The sequence below is a fragment of the Periophthalmus magnuspinnatus genome, chromosome 19 (assembly GCF_009829125.3).
Source record: "Periophthalmus magnuspinnatus isolate fPerMag1 chromosome 19, fPerMag1.2.pri, whole genome shotgun sequence".
NCBI lineage: Eukaryota > Metazoa > Chordata > Actinopteri > Gobiiformes > Gobiidae > Periophthalmus > Periophthalmus magnuspinnatus.
In genome coordinates, this window is record NC_047144.1 from 26314981 (window position 1) to 26329148 (window position 14168).

At 40.7% G+C, this 14168-nt stretch overlaps 1 pseudogene; it reads left to right on the forward strand.

Annotated features, from left to right (window-relative positions):
- Positions 1–2844: 2844 nt before the first annotated feature.
- Positions 2845–4060, forward strand: LOC129457158 (uncharacterized; annotated as a pseudogene).
- The last annotated feature ends 10108 nt before the right edge of the window (positions 4061–14168 follow it).

A 14168-nucleotide genomic window follows, 5' to 3' on the forward strand; every position in this document is an offset into this window, starting at 1 on the left:
GCAAAGTACTGTGTAAACAGTTTATTTCAAGCCCTAAACATGGCTGAATAAATTAATAAATAACAGAGCAAATAATGCCAAATATTATTTGTGTTTGTTTGTTTTTTGTAACGGTAACAGTCCAAAAACAATAGATTTCCTTTGAACTATGGCTAGCTCCTCTCTCTGTCTGTCTGCCTGTTTGGAAAAGACCTATTGGCCAGTGTGAAATGCTTCAAAGCAGTTGCGTTCACTTTGCAAGCACAGGTAAACATTGCATGTCATGCATCGCACACAGGATTTTCCAGTGCAGTCTTGTGCTCTGCAACGCATGGGGCTTTTCAAGGCTACCATCTCCGGGAGATGAGCAGTGCTGAAACGGACTGAGAGGTGGGGGATTGGAACAACCCGAGATTTTTTGCCTGGTGGTGGAAGGTGCCTGTTTTCATTCTCTTCTTCTGCGACATGAGCTTGTTCACGAAGAACATCACATTTGCTGAGGAAAACCTGAGCCACTACCATGCGAAACTCAAGAAACTTCATGATGGGTTTCTTTGGGGTGCCATTTTCCTGGTTATCTCTGCGATACAACAGCCAGCTGTTTACAAGAGCAAGATCTGTGAAGTGCATCATCATGCGAATAGTCCACTTCTTCGTCCGCACACACATTCGGTAGTAGCTCATCATCCTATCTGACATGTCAACTCCTCCCATCTTTGAGTTGTACTCATGCACAATGTTTGGTCGTGTGATGGTCACATACTTTTTTTCCTTCTTGGACCACCGCTCACAAGTGTCTTCTGGCTGCTGTGAGTGAACAGTGGAGAGTATCACAACTGGCTTGTTGTCATACCACTTGACCACACATAGTTTCCCATCTGCCCTGGTTACTGTGGCGAAGGCACCTCTTCCTTGGTGTTTCAGGGTTTTGTCATCAGGTAACCTTTTCATTGCCTGTTTGACTCTACCCTTCATCACTGTACCAGTAAGATATATCTCATCCTTCAGCATATGGTCAACAGCAGATATGGTGGTAAAGAAGCGATCACAATACACTTTTGTGCCAGCAGTGAGGGTTTCAGACAGACGTTTGATGACCAGTGTTCCTAGACCCAATCCATCTGAGTTCTGAACCTTCGAAGCCAGTGTCTTTGAACCTTGATAGACTTCAAAGTTTAGCACAAGTCCATCCACGGATGCCAGTACAAAGTTCTTCATTCCCACTGGATTTGGCTTTAGTGGCACATATTGTCTGAATGGACAGGCCCCAGTAAAAGGGATCATCTGCTCGTCTATTGAGACGCATTCTGGATGAGCCTGAAGGCAGCAGCCGGTAAGTATGCGGTCCATATAAGGCCTCACCTTCCAAAATTTGTCGATTTTCCTCTCGTCTTCTGAAACATCATCATCAATGACTACTTTCAGATGGCTCCGCAGTTTGAAGAAGCGATCACGTGACATTGTGTCACTAATGGCAGGGATTCGTAGGCCATTGGCCCAGTACATCCTTGTTTGTGGATAAGGTATGCAAGACATCAAGATTGCTGCTCCAAAAAAGTGATAAATCTGACTGAAGTTTTGAGAGATCTCCCACTGTTAGCCAGGGACATGGCATTTGTACAGTCAGCAATGAGTTTCATCAGCTTCAAGTCAATGTATTGCTCCACATAATCCATTGGCTGCCAACTTGATCGCTCATCTTTCAGGTCATCATCATTTCCAACCTGAAACTGGACTAAGTTTGGGCTAAATGGAACAGACCTCCATCGCTCTCCACGTCCAGCATTCCTGGGTTCTGGTCTGGGCTCTCCATGTCCTTGCTTATCCTCATCCAGCTCTAAAAATAAAACCATAATAGATTTTATTGTAATGCACTCAACATTTTGAAACCAACAGAGCTAGAGTAAAAAACAGACTTAGGTGGTGAGACAGGGAGAGTGTGGGAGCAGAAGCTGACTGACAGGTATGAGATGGTGATACACTTTTATAAAACCAGAATAATACATATTTTTATTTCTGTAAGAGTCTATGATGAGAAACACTGGTACTGGCTCACCATCATTCTCAACACGATGTTGCTTACGTCCACGTCTGTGCACTTGTGGATGATGTGGCTGACTCTCATTCTCAGAGTCGCTATCTTCAGCTGCATCAGGTGGTGTGTATTCTTCATCTAAATCATCTCCTGATGAATCAGGTGGTGAAGAATCAGGTTGCTCATCCATGAGATCAACATTTTGTGGAATGACTTGAACCAAAGTAGGATGATAATCTTCCTCATCTGAAAAGTCATCTACCTCAGAGTTGTCTGCAATTGCCATGAGCAATTGTTCTGCTCTGCTCAATGAAAGTTTCCCTGCAATGTGAAAAAATAACATCAAAATCTACAGTATATCAAAGACACATGGCTATCATAGAGGCTAGCTGTATCATTTATGACTGAGCAAATATACAACTTAGTATTTTAGTATGCTATTTACAACTGTAAACCACATGACTAAGCAAATATATGATTGAATATATGATATGATATGAAAATAGCTCATCTAAATCTTCCAAAGTTTAGCTAACCACATGGTAGAATCAATAGCGGTACATTGTCCCAGTGTCCTCAAATGAGTGCTTCACTTTTACTGATGTCCTAGTCTGCTACTACTACTAAAATGTGTCAAATTTTAAACTCCATATGAAGCTAGAGACATTATTGTACATAAATACATTGGTTTCTTTCATAAAATTTGCATAGAATTTTTACCTGGGTCATTTTTCTTCCAAGAACGCATTTTGCATTTTGAAGTCTTTTGCTGAAATTCCCGCAATTGTTTTCCTACTGACATTGGTGTAATTCTGTAATATCACCACAAGATGGCGGGGGCAGCTCCTCTAAATGTGGCCAACAGGTCAAAGATTTAAAAACTTTAGTATCATTGTGCCAAGAGGCAAACAAGTAATGTCCTCGTATGAGGTCGCAGGGGCTCAGGAGGTTAAATCTTTCTTGTTGTTTCAGAACCACACACATACACTCAATCAGACAGCCTGTATGGTTCTTAATAAACATTATTCAATCAAGTAAAGCATCACAGTGATTCTGACCGATCACCTACTGTGGGTTCCACCTTAGTGATCCAGTATATTAATATAGCAAGGAAAGCCATCCTTCCTCACAGATATAATGATAATATCATTATATCTGTGAGGAAGGATGGCAATTGGAGGGTGTCTTTGGTGTCATTTTCGTTTACTGTCCAGAATGGCTCTCTAGTCATCATCCCAGGAGAGGAAATGTCTCTGTGGACTGTGAGACAGGAGGAAAGGGGAAGAACTCGGCCATCTGGTGAACAGGGAATACTGGGTGAAGAACTTGTCCAACCGTGAGCTCACCCAGACAGAGAAAGAGGTACTTTACAAAGGACTGAGCTTCTCTGTAACATCTAACCAGATGCCCACAGCGAACTACATTGCAGCAGCAGAAACTGCCATTAGAAAACAATAAGCTTACAGAAACAAAAGCTGGAGACCTTACACTGAAAGTAACAGCTGTACTGAGCAGCGCCAAACCTCCTCCCTCCAACATAACATCAGAGAAAAGGAAGGCTCTCACTGCTCTAGAAAAGGACCACAGCATCAACATTTTGCCAGCTGACACAGGGAGATGCACTGTGATCCTGAACTCAGCCAATTACGAGCCTAAAGTGAACAGCCTCCTCAGTGACACCACCACCTATGAACTGCTGAAACGAGACCCTACTGGTGGGAACAAGAAGAAAATCAGGGACTGCTTACAGAAGCTGGAGAAGGAAGAAGTCATTGATAGACAGCTGTATTACAGACTCTACCCTGGAGACTCCATTCCTTGCATCTATGGTTTCCCAAAAATCCAAAAAGAAGGAGTACACCTCAGACCTACTGATCGACCACATACAATGAGGCCAAACATCTGAAGACCATCCTGGCTCCTCTGGTGGGCAACATGGAGCACCATATTGAGAACACAGCAGAATTTGTGAGCAAAGTCAAGTATCTCCAATTTGTTTCAGATGAGACCATGGTTTCATTCGAACACACTTTAAAATCCTCATAATAACAGTGTGTCGTGTCTGTTGCACACTTTAAAGTCGCCATAATAACAGTGTGTTGTGTCCGTTGCACACTTTAAAGTCACCATAATAACAGTGTGTCGTGTCCGTTGCACACTTTAAAGTCCCCATAATAACAGTGTGTTGTGTCTGTTGCACACATTAAAGTCGCCATAATAACAGTGTGTTGTGTCCATTGCACACTTTAAAGTCCTCATAATAACAGTGGATAAAACTTGTGGATAAACCTGAGAACTGTGACATTACTATTCAACTGTACTTTTAAGAGTACTTTCTCACTCATGTCTCATACTTTCAACTAAGTACAGTCTTGGTTACTCTCTATGCACTTGCAGTACTGTTAGCTGCTCCGTAATACAAACCAATGGAAGAGGATCAAAGTGTCTAAGTTTAAAGTAGCACTATGTAACTTTTTTGGAGAAATCTGTCACCTGCTTATCTCCATGGAGATGTTATTGCTTTGCCTGAAAGGTTCCACGGTATGGCATATAACCTATCTAGCTTGCATTCATTCAGTTACATGTGTTTTATTGCTAACAATGTACTGAAAAGGCTTGCATTCTTACTGTGAGTGGGCTTGCCTCTCAACAGATCTGACCTGTAACTTGACATAAGTATTTCTAATGATTGTGTCAGATCTGCTGAAAAGGCTGAGGGTTTATTTTTAACACGTTCATAATTTGAACAAACAAAAATATACAAATAATTCAGCTCAAATCTTTATAAAAATCACCAGCTTTATTAGATCTGAAAATCTGAAACAAATACTTTTTGCTCTTTAAGTACATTTTTTAAATGAGCACTTTAATGCTTTTACATAAGTAGATTTATTCATGTGATATACTACTACTTTTACTACTATTACTACTACTACTACATGACTTGTGTTTCCAGTTTGTCTTTGAGAGGAAATAAAACATTATAAAATAAATCTTTTGTCAAATGAAGTCAAAATAAAATCAACATTTACAAAGTGATTTTTCTACAGATTTGACTGTTGTGTTTTACACAGAGGAGGGTGAGTCTGTCGGAGCACACAGAGACACTGAGGAGCCAGAATAGAGCCTAAACCCAGGGAGCAGAGTCTAAGTGAATGTGGTGTTGAAGGTGTGGAGGTGGGTCAGTTGGTCAGAGGAGACTGTGTAGAAGGACAGAGAGCCAGCAGGACAGTCCACAAACACTGCAACTCTCCCAGAAGAGGAGACCAAGGGCTGACGGAGGCTGGTGTGTTTGTTATTATGCCAAACAGCGAAACCACCTTTAGAACAGACCAGACTGATCATTGGCTCCAAACTCAGTGTCATCACTGTCTTCAAATGTCATGAGTATATAACCGTCTTCTTTCCTCCCGATTCCACAGTAACACACTGATATCTCAACCCCTTCACTCCACTGGACCTCCCAGTAACAGCAACCAGTCAGAGTAGTGGTACACAGAATCTGAGGGATGTAGTCAAATCTGTCCTGATGATCTGGATAAGGCTGTTTCTTTCTCACATGTGTCACCTTCTTGTTGTTGTCAGACAGTTTGAGATAACTCTGAGCTGTGTTTGGATCCAGAGTGAGATCACAGAAATCTGATGGAGAGAAGACACAACACAGCAGCAGTTAGTCCCATGTGGAGACACAGAGTTAATTATAGTTTAATATGGGTCAATCTATTCATGAAAGATGGATTTAAAGGCTTTCAATTATTTATGATCTATATCTATCTATTTTTATTATTATGTTTTTATTTCTGAATCATTGCAGTCTTATATTTGGCTAATGTTTCTTTTGCATCAGCTCCACATTCCCTTTAGTTTCAGAGCCTCACACATATCTATTTCAGATTATTTTCAGTGTAAAACTTGAGATTGTTGCTACATTGATGAAGTGCAGCTCCAGTCTCTGATGTCTCTGACGTCACTCCACACATTCCTACACTCCTCTGTGCTGTGCTCCATGACACAGACTTTCTACTTTAAAATGTCTCTATATGAATCCACAGTCACTTGTGCTTATGTGTAGACAGTCCAACAGCTGTGCCTGTGTCAGTGTGGCTCCACGGCTCCTCCTTTGCTCCTCCTTTCCTCCTCCTTTGCTCCAGACATGTGGCTCTGTGTTTCAGGAGCTTGTTCACAGCTTCTGTTCTTTTGCCAGTGTTTGTGTGATATCTGTTGTTCTAGTGATGAGGAGGACTGGCAGCACAGGCACAGCTTAGAGGAGAACAGGGGATTGGTTTAAATCCACTGTCTCCAGAAGTAGAATGAAGATCATTGTTGTAAATGTTTGAGCTGAAACATGAGCGCAGTTACACAACTTCAGACTGGACTCTTCAGGAAGAACTCTGGATTCAGTCATGGACACAGCTGTGGACCTCACAGTGTGAGGTTTCTCACACAACAATATATATTCTGTGAGGGCTCCTTGGACCATTCAATTCAATTTCAATTCATTTATTTTTGTAACGCCCAAAATCACAACAACAGTTGTCTCGAAGGGCGTTCATGTTTTGGTTGATGGGGAAACCGGAGTACCCGGAGGAAACCCATCCAGACACGGGGAGAAACATGCAAAACTCCACACAGAAAGGCCTGGGCGACCCGGGGATCGAACCAAACCCTCTTGCTGTGAGGCATGAGTGTTGCCACTCAGCCACCGTGCTGCCACGCTGCCATTGTATCCATGTAAATAAGTGTCTGGTTCAAATGAAGTTATCTAAACACTTACACTTTCTGAGTCCTGGTGTTAATCACTCAGCTCCATCATACTCCAGTCTGAAACACGTGACATCAGACTGAAACACATGATATCACACACACACACATTAGTCTCTCTCTCTCAAGGTTTACAATGTTTATTTACACTAAGTGATAAATTGAACAATAATGAAGGCAGATCTGGCGATGAGCGGTGGGCGAGGTGAAGGCCAGGGTCCCAGGGCGGAACGTGGAGTGGGAAGGAGACGACGATGCGGGCAGTACAGGAGCAGGGAGCAGAGTGCGAGCCAGGGTCCAGGTTCGTGGAGTGCAGTACTTACTACTACTACTTCCTATACACACTACTTACTATACAAAATGTTGACAAGTCGAAGAGAAGGATTTGTTGATATTTAACTCTAAGCCTGGTTCATTGTTGTTTTAACATTAGCAACAAAAATGTGCCAAAATTTGAATTTTTACATACTTTTTTAGATTTTTCTTACTAAATAAGTTAACGAAAATTGAACTTGTAAATTGTTTTTGGATCTTTGTCAACAAAATGCAGGAAGAATTTTAAACCTGGCTCCTAAATCTATCCATTTTACAGATTCAAATGTCCCAAATTTGTGATTTTTTTCCAGTTTTTACACATAAAAGGACTTATTTATAATTCAACTACAGAAGAAGTTTCCATAATGGTAGTTGGCCTGCAGTGTCTCGTCCTAATAGTGTTGATCTATTTATCTATCAGTCCATGTTATGTTCATGTCATATCTTTCTTCCTCCCTTAGGCCTCCTGAAGTCATTCCGCCCTTTCAGTGAGGCTGTGGATGTGTGGACCTGGGGACCATGACGGCCAGATTACTGTTAGGGTTCCCCTTATTCCCTGACATCTTTGCATATGGAACCGTAAGTCACTAGGGCCAAATGTAGACATACAGGTGGGCCATATTAACAAAAATGAATACCTTGATTTTTATTTTTATTTTTTTTGCATTATGTCGATCACAATGTTCAGAAAATATTTTAACAATAGATCGGGATGGTGGTAAAATGTGCCTGTAAATGTCTTGGTTGAGATATATAATATTTTATGAAGATGTGACTCTGGTCACAGGTGAATCTTCCTGTTTTCAAATGGGAGTGATTGACAGGTGGATTAGCCAATCAGGGGATATGCATGACATGTCCGTATTGGAAAAGATAAAGAAAACATTTTTATAGGGGGCTGAAAAACATGGTGGACTTCAGCAGAATCAATGAACGAAGCACTAAACTCTGTTCATCTGAGGTGATTTTATTTGCAAAGCATGTAACCAGTGAGCTCCTTCATTTCACATGTGTCACTAAACAAAACAAAACAAATCTGATTAAATGATCACGTTTGACTGGGCTTGAGACGCCACAGAGGACATGGGGACCAGACTGATACCACTCTCTATTTATACCCTTGTTTGGGAGAGTACACTACACGTTTTTGTCTCTTTTTGGGGTCATTTTTAATACTTTAAATCATAAATGATACATATTGTAACTTTGCATATCTCCAAAGCAAAAGTTTTGATATGACTTATTTTTGGAAATATCTCCCACCTCTATGCCGACAGTAAATTATGTAATATTAATGTTTATAAGCCTAACATGTCTCTTTCTCTTATAAAGATGAAAATCATTATCAAACTCCTCAGCAGACCTTGAGCTGGGGATGAAGACCAGCCAGTATTTTAGTTACGCTGGACATTCTTGGACATAAAAGTAACTAACATTTCTTCTTGTTAGACCTAAAAATAGAATCACATCATCACATGTAAAACAATATCTTTTGACATAACTTAACTTTCAAAATCTTTTTAGACTGATGAACAAGTAAACGGATCCGAGTCAGAGGAGTACATCACTGAGTGGTTTTCTTCACTTCATGAGATTGTGAAGGTATGTCATAAAATGTAACCTGCAAATGAACCTGTAAATATCAACACTAATCTATTGATGACTTGTTTCTAGACCCACTATAAGTTGTGTGATGAGGAGGACAAAGAGTTACACGCAGCCACATTTCTCCTTCAGATGCTGGAACCTACTACACACAGAAGAATTACTCCAGCCGAAATCCTCCAAGATCCATTTTTCTGTGGCCAAAGGTGAGTTCATAAAGTCAAAGGAAACACCTTCAAATAACTACATCTTAAGAGCACAGGCAAGGCAAGTTTATTTGTACAGCACAATTCATACACAAAGTAATTCAAATAGCTTTACAGAATAAGAAATACATTACAATCACAATAAAAGCAAATGAAAATATAAATAATGAACATAAAATGAACATTAAAAGAGAAAGAGGCAGAATAAAACGCTTTCAGTCATATGCAGCCAAACAGAACCGTTTGAGCCTGGATTTAAACATTGTCAAAGTAGAGGCCTGTTTCACATCGCTGGCTAGCACACTGTGTCTCAGAGCTAAGTTTTACTCACTTTCACTTTTATTAAACAGAAAACATTAAATAAATAACCTATTAAATTCTCCTATACTCCTAATTCTCCTAATCCTATTCAAATTAATTAAAAAAGACTACCCAATTTTTTTTATTTTTTATTATTTATCAAATACTTCAGATTGTGGTGTTGTTTTAATATTTATGATGCATCAAAATTAGCATTAGCGTTAGCATTGAGACACAAATATGTCTTTTTCTAAACACAGAAGTGTCTCTGGTGAAGTATTCATTTTATTTGTGTAGTGTTTAACATGTTATCAGTGAAATCCACCTGCAGCTCCCTGTCCACTGTCTGACCCTAACCCCCCTAACCTCTGACCTCTGACCCAAAACCCACCTGCAGCTCCCTGTCCACTGTCTGACCCTAACCCCTGAACCTCTGACCCCTAACCCACCTGCAGTTCCCTTCCACTGTCTGACCCTAACCCTGTTAACCTCTGACCCCTCACCCCTAACCCACCTGCAGCTCCCTGTCCACTGTCTGACTCTAACCCCCTAACCCCTGACCCACCTGCAGCTCCCTGTCCACTGTTTGACCCTAACCCCCTAACCTCTGACTACTGACCCCTGACCCACCTGTAGGTCCCTGTCCACTGTCTGACCCTAACCCTCCTAACCTCTGACCCCTGACCCCTAACCCACCTGCAGCTCCCTGTCCACTGTCTGACCCGAAACCCACGAACCTCTGACCCCTAACCCACCTGCAGCTTCCTGTCCACTGTCTGACTCTAACCCCTAACCTCTGACCCCTGACCCACCTGCAGCTCCCTGTCCTCTGTCTGACCCTAACCCCCCTAACCCACCTGCAGCTCCCTGTCCACTGTCTGACTCTAACCCCCTAACCTCTGACCCACTTGCAGCTCCCTGTCCACTGTCTGACCCTAAGCCCCTAACCTCTGACTACTGACCCCTGACCCACCTGCAGCTCCCTGTCCACTGTCTGACCCTAACCCTCCTAACCTTTGACCCCTAACCCACCTGCAGCTCCCTGTCCACTGTCTGACCCTAACCCTGCGAACCGCTGACCCCTAACCCACCTGCAGCTCCCTGTCAACTGTCTGACCTTAACCCCCTAACCTCTGACCCCTAACCCCTAACCCACCTGCAGCTTTCTGTCCACTGTCTGACCCTAACCCCCTAACCTCTGACCCCTGACCCCTAACCCACCTTCAGCTCCCTGTCTACTATCTGACTCTAACCCCCTAACCTCTGACCCCTAACCCACCTGCAGCTCCCTATCCACTGTCTGACCCTAACCCCCTAACCTCTGACCACTAACCCACCTGCAGCTCCCTGTCACTGCCTCATCTTTAAATAGAAATTAAAAAAATATCTGACAGGAAGTAGTGACGCTCACAGTGAGGTTGCTGAGAGTTAATTAGCCTTAATATAGCATGAACAGAGACTTAATTCATAATGAACAAATTGTTTATTAAGACTGATGCAAGTTTAGTAACTACTTAATTAAAGGAATAAACATAGTATACCAAAATACAGTGCAAAGAAAACCATATGTAACTGTATATTTTTGTTCTTTGCAGTATGGAGAGTGAAACGAGACGACCAGTGCAGGAGGAAGAGTTTCAAAGTTTTAGTTTTATGCAGCTAAAACCTGAAACAGTCTTCCTGAAGATGTGAGACAGGCCTCTACTTTGACAATGTTTAAATCCAGGCTCAAAACAGTTCTCTTTATCTGTGCATACGACTGAAAGGTTTTTATTCTGCACTCTTCTGTTTTAATGTTAGTTTTATAATGATTATTTGTGATTATTTATGTTTTGATTTGTGTGATTTTAATGTCTTTCTTATTCTGTAAAGCACTTTGAATTACTTTGTGTACTAATTATGCTATACAAATAAACTTGCCTTTCCTATTTAAACTATACACATTTTGTAACCAACTGATTGAACCGTTTGATACTGAATAATTAAAATAAAACATTTAATTAAATAAATATCAAATTAATAAATTAAAACTAAATGACTACTTAATTGGAATCCCAATTATTAGCACTTGTGCTAACAGGTTTCTCTAATTAAGGTGTTAATTAAGTAGTTACTAAGTCTGAATCATTCTTAATAAATTATTTGATCACTATGACTCAAATCTTTGTTCATCTTTGAATAAAAATTATTTCCTCAAAAATATCTGTGTTGTTGTTAATGTAACTGCTTTTGTTTTTGATTCTTGGATGCTACACCGATGCTCCTCCTGAGTCCTGAAGACAGTTGCGACTACAGAGCTGTAGTCAGGCCATCACCCTGGTGAACAGCTCTGGCCAATGACATTGAAGGACAGGTTCATCGTACCTATCATCACAAATTTGATGGAGTGTATAATGGACCTTGATACACTATAAGACCCAAGTAAAAATCCAACCTGACCCCAAAATTTTGAAACCTGACCTGACCCTAAGCCCATGCACATTAAAGTAAGGTGTTATAATCAGGCTTTGTTTTACCCTCAGAAGCACCATTTAGGACTCATTAGAAATTGCTTGCGTACTCACAGGATATGATGGCGATAGAAGGTTTTGGTACTACAGCACCTGGGTCATACAGGAGCCTATTTGATGCAGCATGAACGTGCTCTGGATGTGTCTATCCAGGTGAGAAGCTTTGTCTTTGCACCTGTATGATCCATGACTTGCTGTAGCATCATGTAGTTTCTAAGCGTAGCTGTCACTATGTTGAAAATGTGTCTGCTTCATCCAAACAAACACCACAGGTAAAGACATGCAAATACACAAGTCCTGTGTCCTTGTTTGTTCATCAGAGCTTCCTTTAGTTGAGGTCTCCTCACTTTGACCAGGGGGAGGCATTGGAAATGGTGAGAGCGATCTGGGGTAGACACAGCACTGACACTGGAGATGCACCACCCATCCAGATGAGACCACACAGCTGCAAATGTCTTAATAAAGGACTTGTCATTTTTCTACACAAGAGTCCCTTGGATTTTTTTTGTTTCACTTCTGTTCACATCCACGTCAGTATGTATTAAGATAAATCTCTGTTATTTCATGATCAGTGGCCTTATCCTTGAAGAACACCTGTGTCTTACATCCTTCTATCCAACTCACTAGAGCCCCTCCAAAGCACTCACCTTAGCTCCTTTTTTACTGTTTAATCGTGACCACCAGGACCATAGTTGCTGTGAGTTGCTCCGTTCTACCTTGAACATTTTTGGGCCTGATCATGTCACAGCCAACAATACGTTTTTTCACACCATTAAATGGTTCGTATTATTGTAAAGGATTCTTTGTTCATGGATAACTCCAGTACCTCTGCACTTTTCACATTTTTAACTCAAAAAAAAAAAAAATATATATATATCACACTGTTCAACTATTGGTGGTAAGGTGTCAATCCCATGAGGACTCCGTATAAACAAATTCCTATCTTTTGGAAGAGACAATCTAGTGTTCAAACAAAAATGGTAATCCATCTTAAATAAATACTTTGATCTGATGCTATGTCTGATAGATGAAGCTTAAGGTCAGCGAGAGGAACAACTTTAGCAGATACCAGAAGCAAAACAAAAACTATCACAAGCTTAAAGCTAATGCAACCCCAGAACATCTGGAATGAGAGGAAACAGCTGAATAGAAGTTGAACGAGGGCCTCCTAGAGCTGATTAAAACATTAACACGGACGAAAGTTGTCAAATTCCAACAGGACAACCAAGATTATAGTGAAGGAACTGATTATCAGTTTACCCTCGAGGCCCACCGGGACAGTCTCATTTAGCCTACCCAGCAGTGACACAACCAGTGAGGATGAAGAAGTTGCTGTTTAAGGCCAGACCATACCTTCCTTCAAACCGTCCCTCAGCCACATCCACATAAGAGACGAGGCAGACGGAGGGGGGAGGCGCCCCCCGCCATACTTGATCATTCGTACTAAGTACATGGTACATTTAGTCAAGTACTATGTGTACAACAGTCTACACTGCAGGACACTTGGCCTTTGGCTTCCACACAAACCTCAATGCTGCACTGTGACACCCAATTAACCTTAAAGTGAAGCACGCCAAGATTGAGTCTTGTGAGTTTGTGAACTCACAAATATAACAAGACTCCATTTTGCTGTGCAAGGTTACACAAGAGTCAGTTTTGCCTAATATGGGGCCATTTCTTGCATAGATATGATTTAGTTTGTGTAATTTGTGTGTCTATCCTTTGAAAATATCAGAGAATGTGCTTTATTTAATTTTATGTTCTTCCACTTATAGTAACTTCAAATTATACAAAAGAAGTCCTGGCAGTTACTCTTTAAGCTACTCTTACTTGAGTAGTAGTTTTCCCAAGTACATGGGGGTTTTTTTACCATTTTTTTTTTTTTTTTTTTTTTTTTGTAATTTATTGGACCACTACTTTGTACTTCTACTTAAGTAATATTATTTTGAAGTAACATACTCTTACTTGAGTGCAGCTTTTTGGATACTTTATCCATCTCTGTGAATGTGCAGTATTTAGTTTTTTGCATTCAAAAAATATGACAATGATGACGACAATGACTCTGAATCAATGGTGTCCATGTTTACTGCTGTCCCTTTGATACAATAAAACATACAGGAGAAAAAATGTGTTTTGTAATTATAATATAAATTGTAATGGAAATCATTGTATGACTTAGGTCAAACAGGAAATAAATGTCTCATTTAAATTTTTCAGTCACGCCATATGTTGTCACTAGAGGGAGACAGGACACCAAGTAGACTGAACTTTATCAATCAAACAAAATGACTTTTGTTCACCCCAAGAGTAAAATATGTGATTACATTTAAAATTTCCCAAAAAATCTGGTCTAGTTCTGTGTAGTTTTAGAATTTTGGTGAAGTTTATAATTTTACTCCCTGGTTGGACAAGGGCAGCAGATATGAGATGAGAGCCTTTATTTGTCCCACAATGGGG